The sequence below is a fragment of the Falco punctatus genome, assembly GCF_963210335.1.
Source record: "Falco punctatus genome assembly, chromosome: 2".
NCBI lineage: Eukaryota > Metazoa > Chordata > Aves > Falconiformes > Falconidae > Falco > Falco punctatus.
Window position 1 is genome coordinate 5,336,787 of NC_137581.1, and position 13,674 is coordinate 5,350,460.

General features: G+C 40.1%; 1 protein-coding gene across 10 annotated transcripts in view; it reads right to left on the minus strand.

The window, feature by feature from the left end:
• The window catches only part of TENM4 (teneurin transmembrane protein 4), a 762,970-nt gene that overhangs the window by 251,956 nt on the left and 497,340 nt on the right, over nt 1-13,674 (minus strand). The gene's annotated exons all lie outside the window — the stretch shown is intronic.

The following is a 13,674-nucleotide window of genomic DNA, read 5'->3' on the forward strand; positions in this document are numbered from 1 at the left end:
GGTGTGTTCAGGGATTATCTTTCTGCCATGCAAGTCACTTATGCCAATCTCTAAAGATCCTTTCTCTTTCCTTCAGCTCCTCAGACTACCTGAAATAAGTCTTCCATGGCTACTGTGCTGAAAAACTTCCAGGGAAATTAATTCTGTAAAACTTCAAACGTTATCATTACCTCTTGCATACAATAATTTATCAATCATTGTAGCATGCAAACAACCTACTCTCTTAGCATCTGAGCAGATGAAAGTTATCCACATTCTTTGAAGGGACCTTAAATGTTACCCCCTTCCAGTGCCCTGCAAAGAACAATTTGGGGAAAAAAAGAAACATGAAAGCTTTAAGATCACCTCTAAATCCTGCACATAAATATTACCCTAAGCCAGGATGGAGGTAAATAGTAAAAAAGATGCAAGAGCCCTGAGATGTGTTTGAAGTTGTCAGATAAAAGTTAGCATATACAAACTCCCATTTAGCAATTTGAAGAGGTTCTACTTAATGGATTACACAGCAAATATGGGTTCTGGTTTCCAACAAAAAGTGACATGCAGTAAAATATTTAGGCAATCTTTTGAGTACTATGTAGCATTTCATAACTTAAAGGGCTTTAGTCAGCTTTCCACGTGACAGCAACAAACCCACAGTTCAGTCACAGAATTGTTTGTGTTTTATCACAAGATAGATTGGAGGATCTTCTGGCATGGACTGACACTGATATAAACCGCTCAAGAGTTTTTGCGGAGAAGAAATGGAAGACAAACCAAACTGTTTTAAACAAAAGCTACCACAATATTCAGCACAAGCCTAAATTCCCTTTTCAGAAATTAATGTGAATAAAAACCAGGACAGAATTTTCAAATAGGTAGTTAAAGCGCCTTTACAAATTTCACAACTGTGTTTGAAAACCCTTTGTCATTCCATTAGCAAACAGGATATTTGATGCAGATCTAGATATAAGTAGTACTGTCCATATTTGTGTATTTTATATGAATTCCATGCATGAACACTGTGGTTGTCTATAAACTGGGGAAATTCCTAATCATACTAAGCCATTTTCAGTGGGTGAAATCAGGTGTAGGAAATTCCTCGCAGACTGTTAGAAATCAATTGCGCCAAAGCGCTCAATTTTGTTAAGTGTCTCTGAGTAGCTTTTGGGAAAGAACATAGTGTAGTGGTTGTTTCAGAAAGAGGAGAATAAGGGGGGATGAATCCCACCGTGATGGTATCACAGAATGCCTGGGTGACCTCAAGCTAGTCACTTGTGACCTCTGTAAAATGGAGATAATCACACTTATCTGATTCAAGGAGGTACCAGGAGACCTACTGTTTCCTAATTGCTTAGAGATATACACAGGCAAGGTACAATATAACTACTTCTATTAAAAACAGTTATATGGGTTAGGTTTCTGGAAATATCTACTGGTGACACAACAGATTTTACCCATCTGTAGTAAAAGTGTCAAGTACTGCTATTATTTTGACCTCATTGATAAAGAAAGGATGGGTGGTCTGGTAGACTGAAGAACATTTTGGCTGGAAGCTATTACCCCTTGAAACGACCTCTTGTTTCAAGTTTCACTGGTGTATCAGAAAAGTTACAGGCAGCAACAGTCAGGCTTTCTGTAACTCATTCTACAAAACCACTAAAATCTGCTTTGTGTCCTCTGACTTGCTACTCCTCTATACTAGTCATAATGATATTTTTCCTAATCAAGCATACATTAATAGTAGGAAGCAATGCCACCTCCTTCTGTTTTTACTTGACCCATCTGTCTTTGGGTACTCATTGCATATGTGAAGCTACACCAACCTCAGTTGTCCCACACTATTAGAGAGGCATAGAAAAACTGCAGTACAAAGAAGGACAGCAAAAATGATGGTAATTAAAGAGGAAGCCTGAATTTAAAAATAAAATGCCTGAATGAGGAACAATATGGCTTGAGGTAGAATGTAGAACCTTCTGATAGTCTCATGTAGCCATTCAGTTTCAGGGAGAGAACTTGTCTAAGGTGATTTTAAGGCAGAATTTATGTAAACTGAGTAGCAAAGAAAAGAGCTGATTTACATTAAAACATAGGACAAGCAACCATCAAGCAGTTGTAGTTTTACTGTTGAAATGTGACTCTGGAGAATTTTTACAAAATCTTCACATTCAGCCAGGCAGGGTAGGGCAAGGAAGGGGTCAGTGTGTAAGTATTAGTTTTAACCTGGAATAAACCATGCTGATTTCCATTTCACCAAAACAATTTTATACCAAAAATACCTATACAGAATCCAAATATCGGCACCTCTGTCTAAAGTGCTCATTTGCTACAAAGTATCCTTGTTTTACTCAGTGTGTTTGCCAGAATGAACCACTCTGTCATTTATATCAGTAATGAAACCCACACCCACACGTGCTTCAACACCAGACTTGACTAATGGATGAATCTTTATGCCACGCTCCTTATGAAATGCTGTGTCCTATCACGTTGCGACGATACTGCCACTAGATTTATAGCTATAACTAAATCATCCGATCATACCACTTCTGTGCTGTGCTTCTTCCATTACCACCTAATGTATCAAAAGCATCGATTTTACACTTGCGAGCTTTCCTGCTGAAGCACTCCAAGGTCTTGCAGCACTTTATTATATCCCAAGCCCACTCCCATAGCTGTCATGCTAATGAGGCATGTGTCGCTACTTGAATTTTTCTGAAGCAGGTCACAAAGCTCAATTCTCTCCTCATGTGGGAGAACCTGGAGCCCAATTCCTGAGCTGTCAGGGCTGGCTGGTTTTGAATAGTGCATATGATGACACAGACTCTCATCTTACCGGCCTGGCCACTACAACACCCCTTCCCCCCAAACGCCAAAAAGAAATATGGCCACTTATTTCAGAATGCTTTTCCCTATTCGCAGCATGTTGTACTTATCGAACACCTCTTATTCTGAGGTGTCCAAAACACTGAAATTATAACCTGCTTAACCTCAATAATTCTGAGAGGCAGATTTTTGTCTCTACAACGCAGGTCTTACTTAGACAGAAAGAAAATGAAACACACCAAGATTAAGAGACTAAATTGGCAGGACATCTAGAAATACCCTGAAAACCTACAGAAATTTAATGCAACAGAAAAAGGCTCAGATCCTCCAGAAAGGAACAATATATTTTAAGACAATAGGTAAAAATCGCCTGTAATTATGGCTCCCTTCCAACTCGAGATAGTCTATGATTTCTGTGAATTTACTGCCCCGCTAGGGCATCTTCAGTTAGAACAGGTAAGAAAGACAAGTGACAACAGTAATTTTTAGGCTCCTCTGAAAGGTACCCCAAACACTCTTGCTATATTTTGTGGGTTTAATTACCAAATAATGCTGATGACCTAAGAAGTGAAAGGTTAGGAACAATTAGGAGGTTATTAATCAGGGCCAGTCTGGCCTTCTTATTTTGACCACTCTTAATAATAAAACTACTTGGTGTCTGAGACATTTGATGAGCAAAGAGGGCAGATTTAGGCTTCAGCAGTTCAAGTAAAATGGAGTCACTGGTCTTTCACCCCACCATTGCTGCTTTTAGTGAATGGTTGTATATTTTCGTGCTACTTTGACATGTCAATATCAGCTGACCTATTGTAAGCAGAAATGTGATATAAGTCTGAATTTTATCAGCTTCTGTCGTACAGTTTGAACCATTTTGTCTTTTTGCTACACTTTCTTTGCTTTATATGGAATACGCTTTAATTAGCAGGCTTCCATTAATAAACCTAATTATCACATGGAAAGAGAAAAAAAGCTCCATTTAATCTTCCCCGTTAGAAGTCAGGGAAGACTTTGAAGACATGATAGAAAAAGAGTGCCTAAACTTGCCAGCATCACCAGCCCTTACCTGTGGAGATGCGAGCACATGTTAAAAGCCAGCAGTAAAGCCCTGCAATGCTGTGGACCTATCAGCAGAATGGAGTGGGAGCATAACAGTATTTTTCATTTTCAAGCAACAATCTACTAATGTGCAAAGCTTGTAAGAATCAAACAATGATCATGATCTCCCATTTTATTCATGGAAGAGTGAGGCACCAGCACTTAGGTCACTTGGCCGAGGTCACAAAGTGTCACCAGCCACCAATCTTCTGACTCCCATTTCCAAGCATTACTTACAACAAAATACCAAACTCATAGATTTTGAGCTAATGCCGATCATGCATTTAAAACACTATACCAGGTATTCTATCTCTTTTTGGGGGGTTTCTCTCAATTCACATAGCAGGAATTAAAAACAAACAAAACTTTTAACCCTTCAAATTCTGGTGTTTTCCAAACTGCCAGCAAAATTAATTCTTATGTAGGTTGCATATACTGGGGCTTGTAGTCCTCAAAGGCTTAACCCAATTGACTCTAAGGAACTGTGACAGTCTTTCATATAAAGCCCTCCAAGATCAAAGGCTTCTTCTGTGCCATAACTGTCTATCACATCAGCTTTACTACCAAGTATGGGCACTAAGGGCTTGGTCCTGCTGTTAGACACACGGTTAAGGATTGCCCTCTCTTGCACAAAACAACCCTACTGCTTTGCACCCAGGTACACATGGGAAGTAACTTCAAAGGATACACCGTGGTTCATACACACACAGCAAGAAGCTGCACTATCCCCTCATGTCATGTTCCAAATACCATTTTTCAGAAAACTCATGCTGTATTCACAGAAGGCACTTTTTCCTCTGAGTTACTACCTCAAACATTTTAACCTGCTCCTTTCCCTTCTACTCACACTATCAAAGCTTCTGCCCAGAATACCTAAAGCTATCACTGCTTTAGCTGAAGAATTTGTTGGCGGTCACATGATGGCTTGAATGCTGTGGTTGAGATTAATAGTGTGTTACAATAAACACAGCGAATAATGCAAAGCACAGAAACGATGGAGGAGGAAGTAGGGGGAGACATCATCTTCTGAGGCTATGCTGTTATTGATGTTTAGTTTGAAAGAACACACAGGTCCGAGTGAGACTTCTGGCATCTTCTCCCTTACAAATTAATCACTGGTTCACAGTGACCAGCACGTTTCAACTTATAAATAAAATTCAAAGCCCTCAGGTCCTCATTTTAAAATGGAGACATATGGCTTGAAAACAGCTAATGGAACAAGCTTTCCCAAAGTTTGAGATTGTTCCCAATTGAGAGATCCGTTTCACAGTAATAACACAATGCAGCCACAAGTACAAGAGCATCAGACTTCCTTCCTGCATTTTATAACACTTTGCACTTCCACACTAGCTTTTATCTGGTGAACGGAAAAAGTTCTGATGAACATCAGCAATAACTTTTGAAAGTGTAGAAGACACACAACACTGCAGGAATTGAGAGCACACACAGATCCTCAGCCATACAGGCATCAGCTCAGAGATGATACATACCCAGAAGTAAGTTCAATGCTGTGTACCCAAAAATCTGAAAAGATTTGGGGGCAGGGAGAAGCAGAGAAGCTTACTTTCTGAAACCTGATGTCTGCAAGTATGGAGCCACAAGTCCCTTTTTGTCTACTTGTTCACCATAGTCTAAACCACAGCTAGCTCCAGTAATATCACACAGATGAAGAAACAGTTTGGAAGGATACTGAAGCCAACAGCTTGCTCTATCTTCCATTTACAATGGAGAAAACCAAGGCTACGGTTTTTAGCTGAGAAGCCTGTGGCAGAAACCAGAAGGCTGAATTCCTAGCACTTGCTCCAATCTCTGGACAACTCTGCCTTCAATGTTTTATTCTCCTAAAGCTGCCCAGAAGCATTTTTTCCACACAGAACCTGCTCCTCTGGGGGCTTTGTTTCATGCTAGTCACAAATCTCCCAGTATAACCTGAGGTAGACCAAAACACTGGCAGTCCTGCAGTGAAAAAGCATCTAATGGGCCATAAATTAATGTTTCATTTCCTTTAATAGCGTAATGATTAATTCCTTCTTCAGAGCAAGATTTTGTTGCACATTTGGTAGTTACACTGTAAAGAAAGAAACATATTTTTTTTTAACATTGAAAAAGATCAAAGCCAGAATGCTGCTATTTTTGTTTGTGCTCTCGTAGCTGGGCTCTTTAAACTGATTTTTCTCCCCAATTTTGTAAAGAAAAAGGTAAAAAAAAATCCATCTCAGATGAAACCTTGCACAGCTTGTCAAATTTCAACCCACAGCGAATTTTTACTGAAGATATAAACCTCTGAAAGTAGGGGTTTCTAATGGAAATGCTGACATAACCTTAACTATACCAATGCTGCTGTAATGCTCAGGTTACCAGGAATATTTCTGCTGCCAATTCAGTTTAAGAAGTCTGAATGCATATAATTTGTTCCAGTTGTCTTTCCTCAGAGTGGGGCTCCTTTGTGCACACTTTCCAATGTGGCTTGCATTAAAAGGAAGAAAAAAACCACCCTACTCCTATGTAAATTCATATACACACTGATACGGTTTTATCACAGCTAAAAAGCTATAAATCTGCTTTTAACTGATTCAGTGTGTTCCCCACTGGCCTGGAAAGGTGACTCATTTCATTGCTGCCCTTCACTGAATGTGACAATCATAACTTTGCTTTGTTCTCTTTGGGGTATTTATTCTTTGAAAAAAATATATATATAAAAAAAAAGCACCAAAAAACCCCCTCAACCCTGACTTGTTGTGTATTCATATTATCCACTCCTGACCAAACGTTACCCTGTTTGAACTAAAAGGATTTTAGCTGGGTCAGGATTTGACCCTCATTATGCTAGGAATCTAATCCAAATGCCTCCCACCGATACTGGCGATAAGAATCTAGTCCTATAGCAAATTATTTGCCTCTCACCTTTGGCTCATCCTGAAGCCAAACAACTGCCAGGTTAAACAAATACTCTCAGGATGCAAAGTGAATTCATGGGGCCAGAGCTTAAGTGACAGAAAGGTGAGCAGGCATTTCTAGAGCTTCATGTCCTCTGAAAGGTCTGCAGCTTGCACACTGAAATCTTTCTGAATTTTCCTCCTGGTAGGAAGGGTGAAACTGGAGGAACAAAAGCTCAACGGGACAGCTCCAGCACTAAGTGAATAGGAGTAGGAATAATTAATGATCTGAGCCTCCTCACACCTGCCAGTTTACAACTTCTTACTTGATCTTCAGGGTCTAAGAGGCAATGACTGATGCTTGGGAATTCAAAACATGAACCTTGTTGCCATCTTTACAACAGATAAAAAGTTGGAAGAATGACTTGAGGACAAATTTTCAAATATGCCAGTGAATTTCTGGACGGTTCTAGTGAGTTCAAGTAGATGACAACTGTGAAAATCAAGCCAAAACGACCTCCTAACTGAATTCTCAAGCTCCTATGGACCTACAGTCAGACACAGCTCTTTCCACAATAAGTGGAAAAGGAGGAATCTTCTCAGGATGATTCACACCCTGATGGCCTGAAATGCCTCTAAGTAAATTGAAAGCTTATAATTAATTAGTCTATTGTTTAGTTTTCTCACTAAAATTAAAAGGGAGGAATTTGGGTCACAGGTTCTCTGGCTGAACTCTGAACATGTTCCCAAATTAGAGGATAAATTCAGTGAAAAATTATATAAAAATGGTTTTCAAAAAAACTTTTTTTTCCAGGCACCTCTCCTACCATTGTATTTTTTTCATTCATCACCACAGATTTATAAAAAAATGTTATTTTATTAAAGATTGTTTTAATACTATCACTAAACTAAACGTCTTCAAATCTTTCCTCTCCTTAAGATCTTTCACCCTGAACTTGCTTAAATGTTGTGGGGGTGTGTGGTGGTGGTTAAAAAATTTTAATAGGGAGCACAGTAATCCAAACAATATTTTTAACTTTTTTAAAGACACTTGGAAAATGATTGGCTGTATTTTCCTATTCCTCAGTTTCCCTTCTGTAATTATGAATTACCATTATGAGTAATGGTAACTGACTGCTAATGGACTCTGCAAATTTCTGGTAAACGATGCAGAGATTAATAGTTATTCTTAACATGCTTAATCAAGTAGTAAAGAAAGAAACAAAAGAAAGCACTATGCAAGGACAAAACACAGCAAGAGAATCAAACCTCAGTCCACAAGCCTTTTTGGAAAGAAAAACAACCTACCCCTCACATTAAAAAATATATAATTTAATTGGGATTTATTAATAATTATTAGATGAGCAAAATATAAATTATTAATATAACATTATAAAAGGTTCTTTTGCTCTCTTCAGTTAGATCCCTGAAAATTCTCCACTTCTTAGAAGGCTTGCATAGAATAACAGAATGGTTTGAATTGGAAGGGACCTTTAAAGATCATCTAGTCCAACCCTCCCTGCAATAAGCAGGGACATCTTCAACCAGCCCAAGTTGCTCAAAGCCCCGTCCAACCTGACCTTGAACACTTCCAGGAATGGGGCATCCACAGCTTCTCTGGACAAGTTGTTCCAGTGCCTCATCACCCCCACTGTAAAAAATAACCTCACGTCCAATCTAAACCTACCCTCTCTCAGTTCAAAACTGTTGCCTTTTGTCCTGTCACCACAGGCCCTGGTAAAAAGTCTCATTCTTTCTTTGAAATGTTTCAGTATTCCATGTCTTTTGGGCTCCCTCCTGCAGTCTGATTTCTCTGTGACTGTCTCTTACACCCCAGTGTTGTAAACACCTAAGCCTGTGCTTAAACAGGACTCCTACAGGACAACTCATCTGTCTGCAGTCAGACCTAAGTTCAGAGGAGTGACGCCTGATGCAAAGCAGGCTGACGCTAAATTCAGCTTTTCAGCTGGTCACACTGGCCTGCAGAATGAGTCTGAAACAGCAGCTTCTGTGTGGCAGAGTGTGCAGCACCAAATACATCAAGGATACTAAGGAAATAAATACCTAGCACAAACATAGGTAGATTAAAAACTTGTAGCAGAAAATGCCCTCTGTTTCTGGAAGATGATTTACTTTAGGTCCAGAAGAAATCCAGCCACAGCATCACTAGCGGCAGATGATCTGGTCAATTACTCAGTGTAAAGTGCCAGAAATGCACAATTTAGATCAAATTAAACTATTGGACAAAACACAGACAAGGCTTTAGTAGTCCTCATCAGCCTTTTTGTGAAGGATTTACTTCCATAAATCTTGTAATAAAAAGGTGGAACACTTTTTCTGAAGGATAGGAAAGGGAGGTAAATTACAAACGGTGTTTGTCTTCAACAGCTCAAGGCTGATCATTAAAGAAAAAAAAATCCTAAACAGAAAATACGAGACATTCTTTAGGTTACAAATCAGGAGGCTTAGATTGGTCCAATTTAGTTAAAAATGGGGAACTTACTGCTTCAAAATGTCCAGCACTCTAAACAAAGAAAAAGTGGCAAAGGCAGTACACAAATCTGCATTAACTCCCTGACCGCTGATTTTTTTTGCCAAGTGGCTCATTCATGCAGATATCACTAAGTAGAAGCAGCACATTGTGGGGTTTTTTTTCAGCTTCTGGGGTCAAACTGGTCTTGATTTGGCCTATTTTGCACTGAAATCAAGGACCTATGGAAGTTGCACTCATCTCCTGGGATCTAACCCTGGAATATTTATGTATGTACTCAATATGGTTTTCCCTCCTCTCATCCACTGACATCACAATCTGTGCCTGAGGTGTGGGCCACATTGTCCGTGCTTCACACAACACTGAACAGTCCTCTTGGAATTCAAAGTCTAATAATACTGTGAATCATGCCTACCTCCTGTCTCTCGCTCTCTCCATCAGCAATGTCACTGTGGGTGACTGACAGCGTGACCCTCCGCTGCTGCTTTTTTTGTGAATAAATGCCGTTAGTGGTAGAAAAGGAACAGGACTTGTTAATCAGTGGGGAACAAAGAGTTGTTGGAATAGGGATGTATATGAGGGAGAAACCAAAGAAACTGGGGCACATATATTCAGAAGTGGTTGATAAGACTCCAAACTGTATTAGTTCCTTCCTATGGAGACTACAGTAGATGTTACCTCAAGTGTCACCTAATTCTAGGACCGGAGAGTCAGTTTTAGATGTTCTTACAACTTTCTAGCATCTCCTCACCTCTGCTAGAATTAAATAAAGCCCATGCCCTGGTCTTCAAAATCGTGTTTGGGAATATTAAAGTGCCCAGAACAAGAGGTTATTTTGGCTTTTGTGGCTGCCTTCTGCAGAAGTTGTTTCAAACGCCTACATCCAGCCTTCCTGTCTGCCTGATACGAGCAACTTAAAGAAACACACAAGACCCCACAAAATGGCAAAAGCACACTTCACATCGAGTGACTGCTCACTGACGAAACAGCTGGAAGAAGCTACACACTTTGGCTTTGACTATGAGGCAACGTGGTCAGTGTTCTGAAAGGAATTTAGATGCCAGCTTTCCATGGATTTAATGTATTTTTCAAAATCTGTTCTTTGTCACTCTGCACATTAGCTCCCGATGGGTCTAACAGCCATTACTCTACCTCATAGCTGTGCTAAGCAGAGCTGTACCTGCTATCTCCCCAGTGCCACAGCTGTGGATGCTGAGGGAAGTGAACAGCAACAGTCTGGCTGATGTGCTCTTCCTAAACACCATTCTCCAGAGACACTCTATTACTTTTATTTTAATTTGTTTTTCCTGTTATTTACTGATTCAAATGGAGAGAGCTGCTGCGGCCAAGCCAATCACCAGGTTCTACATCCCTCCCCTTGGCTAGTGCTCAACCTTTCCCAGCCAGTCAGCATCCTCCCTACAACCCTACTGGCTTTTGCTTCTCCTTCCATACCACTGCCTACATGGACCAATGTTCTGACCCAACACAGCATTTGCACGTTTCTTAAAACAATCAGATTACAAGTTGGATGTCTTCAGATAGTTCTGGCTTCTCATCAGTCATATACATATATACCCACACACCAGTATATACATATACTGACTGATGAGAAACCTGACGAACTCGTTAGTGTTTCTGAATATTCACCAATATACCCAAGGCAGCCTAGTGCTGAAATCCTCAAACCAGGATATTTCCAAGTTCCTGAAAGGAAACACCTTGAGATATTTGAGAAAGCTGGGTTGTTTAGCCTGGAGAAGGGAAGGCTCTGTGCAACTTTTCAATACTTAAAGGAACATGGAGATATACTTTTTACCAGGGTCTGTAGTGACAGAGCAAGGGGTAACAGTATTAAACTAAAAAAGGATAGACTTAGATTTCATATCAGGGAGTCATTATTTACTATGAGAGTGGTGAGACATGCAACAGGTTGCTTAGAGAAGTTGTGGATGCCCTATGCCTGGAACTGTTCAAGGCCAGGTTTGACAGGACTTTGAGCAACCTGGTCTGGTAGAAGATGTCCTTGCCCACGGCAGGCAAGTAGGACTAGATGACCTTTGAAGGTCTCTTCCAACTCAAACCATTCTATAATTCTATGACATGGAGACATTCACATCCTAGCTACTTTGAGTAATTTTCTGGAGTTGACATATATAAAAACAAAAGCAAAAATGTCCCAAGTCTGGAAAGTTATTTTTCCTTAAAAATAAGTGCCTGCTGATAGTATAGGTACAATAAAAATAGGGAACTTTTAATGTTCTAAATTACTTTTACCTTATAAGAAAAAAACCCAAACAATGGCTTGTAATACATCCAATAGAAAAATAGAAGCCCTAAGACGCCTGCATATTTATACACTTATTAGTTTTTTCCAGCCTTTATTTTAAAGTTTAGTTGGACATTTTCCTGGAAGCGTAGAACTAATACTGTAGGCATTATTACCTTTCTGGAATGAAAGGAACTTAGATAAAGAATAGCCTACTATATCTTCAAAAAGTAGCATGTTTCTTGAGTTCCATGTGCATTATATTTCCAATTTACATGGGGATTTGTAACAGCGGTGCTGCTCCCTGGGTGTTACTTACTTTGGATGGACTTCTCTAAGGCTGAGTTTACACAGCTGTGGAAGGAAAACCTAGCCACAATCAATTAAAAAGTGCAACACAAATCCTTTGGACAGCATTCTCAGGCTGTCCTGCTGTTGAGACAGCTACTATTCTCTGAGAATGAGTGCTCTAACTGTATTAAACTTAGTCCTAACCAAAATAAGCTTTTACTAATTTTCACTATTTAAGGAACATAAAGACCTGCCTTTGTCATTTAAAGTTTAAGCTGACTAAGCCTGGTAGAAACAGAACCTTAAGGAACTAAAGCAATTAGATCCATTTACAGAAGCCAGAAGAGTCTGTGGGTTTTAGACATGATGGGCTTGTATAGTCTGTACTTCTTATTCATGTGGACTCTCAGATTATGGGTTGATAGGTGGCATAATAAATCACCTTTGTTTTCCTCCTGATAGCAGTGTGATGCTGAGCTGATCCTAACAGGTCACCAGTGTGCTGGCATTACCTGCACTTCTGATTACTGAACAACTAGAATAAGCACGCAAATGAGACCCCAGACGCCCTGTCTTTGTGTGGGACATATTTATTACCAACCTGCTGAATCCAACACACAAAGAAGGCCTCAGGGAATGTAGTATGTCTACAAGCCAATGCAAAAAGCACTGAGAAAAAAGAGCATAAATAAGCAGGCAGCTGAAAAGCCTAAACTCTAACTCACCAGCACATCAATAATACAATAATGTCGTCAAGCCACTGTGGACTCTGAACACTGCTTTCTCTGTTGTTCAGCTAATTAGTAAAAGAAGAGATTAAGGTCTTTAATCTCACTTGCTTTCTCTTTCTTCCCTCTTTTTACCTGAGAGTGTGCATGTATGTGTATATATATATTCCCTAAATGAACAAAGATAATACGCACATTTCAATGTTGAAAACATGGGGTGGAGCACGAGTTTGTCTTTGCTTCCAACAAGAGGGTCATCTACATGACTTCAAATTTCAATGTACTGCGACTGCAAGGAGTCAGATGTGTGTGTGTTACAGGGTGGGAGGGGAGGGGGGATGCTGAACAGAGGATATGAATTTTAAGAAGTTTCCCGAATGAATATGACACTGTATTTCTCCCTACTCTCCTTAGGATGACAATCCAGAGGAGATAACCTCCTCCTCTGAAGGTAAAGTTAGTTTTTACCATAACAAATCCAACAAAAGAAAAGAAGAGGGAAACATGGGGGGTGGTGGGGTTGGTGGAGGGAGACACAAATTAAATGTCAAACTTTCTTTCCTTACTTGGAGATAACAGCATACTAAGAAACCTTCTTAGAAGCTTAACATAAATGCCTTTAAGCTGTTGCCAGCTGCAGTAAACCTCTCTCTCACCTTTGTTTCTCTCTTTCAAGATATCTTTGAATGCCTTCTCCTTCATCATAAATCAGACCTGTGAGCAATTATCACTCAAGCCGGATGGCAGCGGCCTGAGTGGCCACTGCTATTCCACTGCTGTAATCTGCACTTCGTCAGGTTACACTACCCTTGATGAAATTTCACATTTCTTTGCCAATGAGCGTTACCTCTCTGTTTATGACTCATTGTCTTTGCAGCAGAGAGCTGTGAATCTCATTCCTCTTCTTGAAATTGTTTAAGCAGCACAGTCCATCCGGTGGTGCTAAGCACCCTCAGCTCCCCGTTGGGGAGTCTTAGAGCATCCCAGAAGCACTGGGTTGTGCTGCTGCCTCAAATACTTACCCTGTATCTCTCAGCCACCTCTGAGGGAGGCATGGACGCAGACAGCCTCCTCTGGCCTCTGAAGCTGAGCACAGGGTGCTGATGCTACTGTCGCAACTCA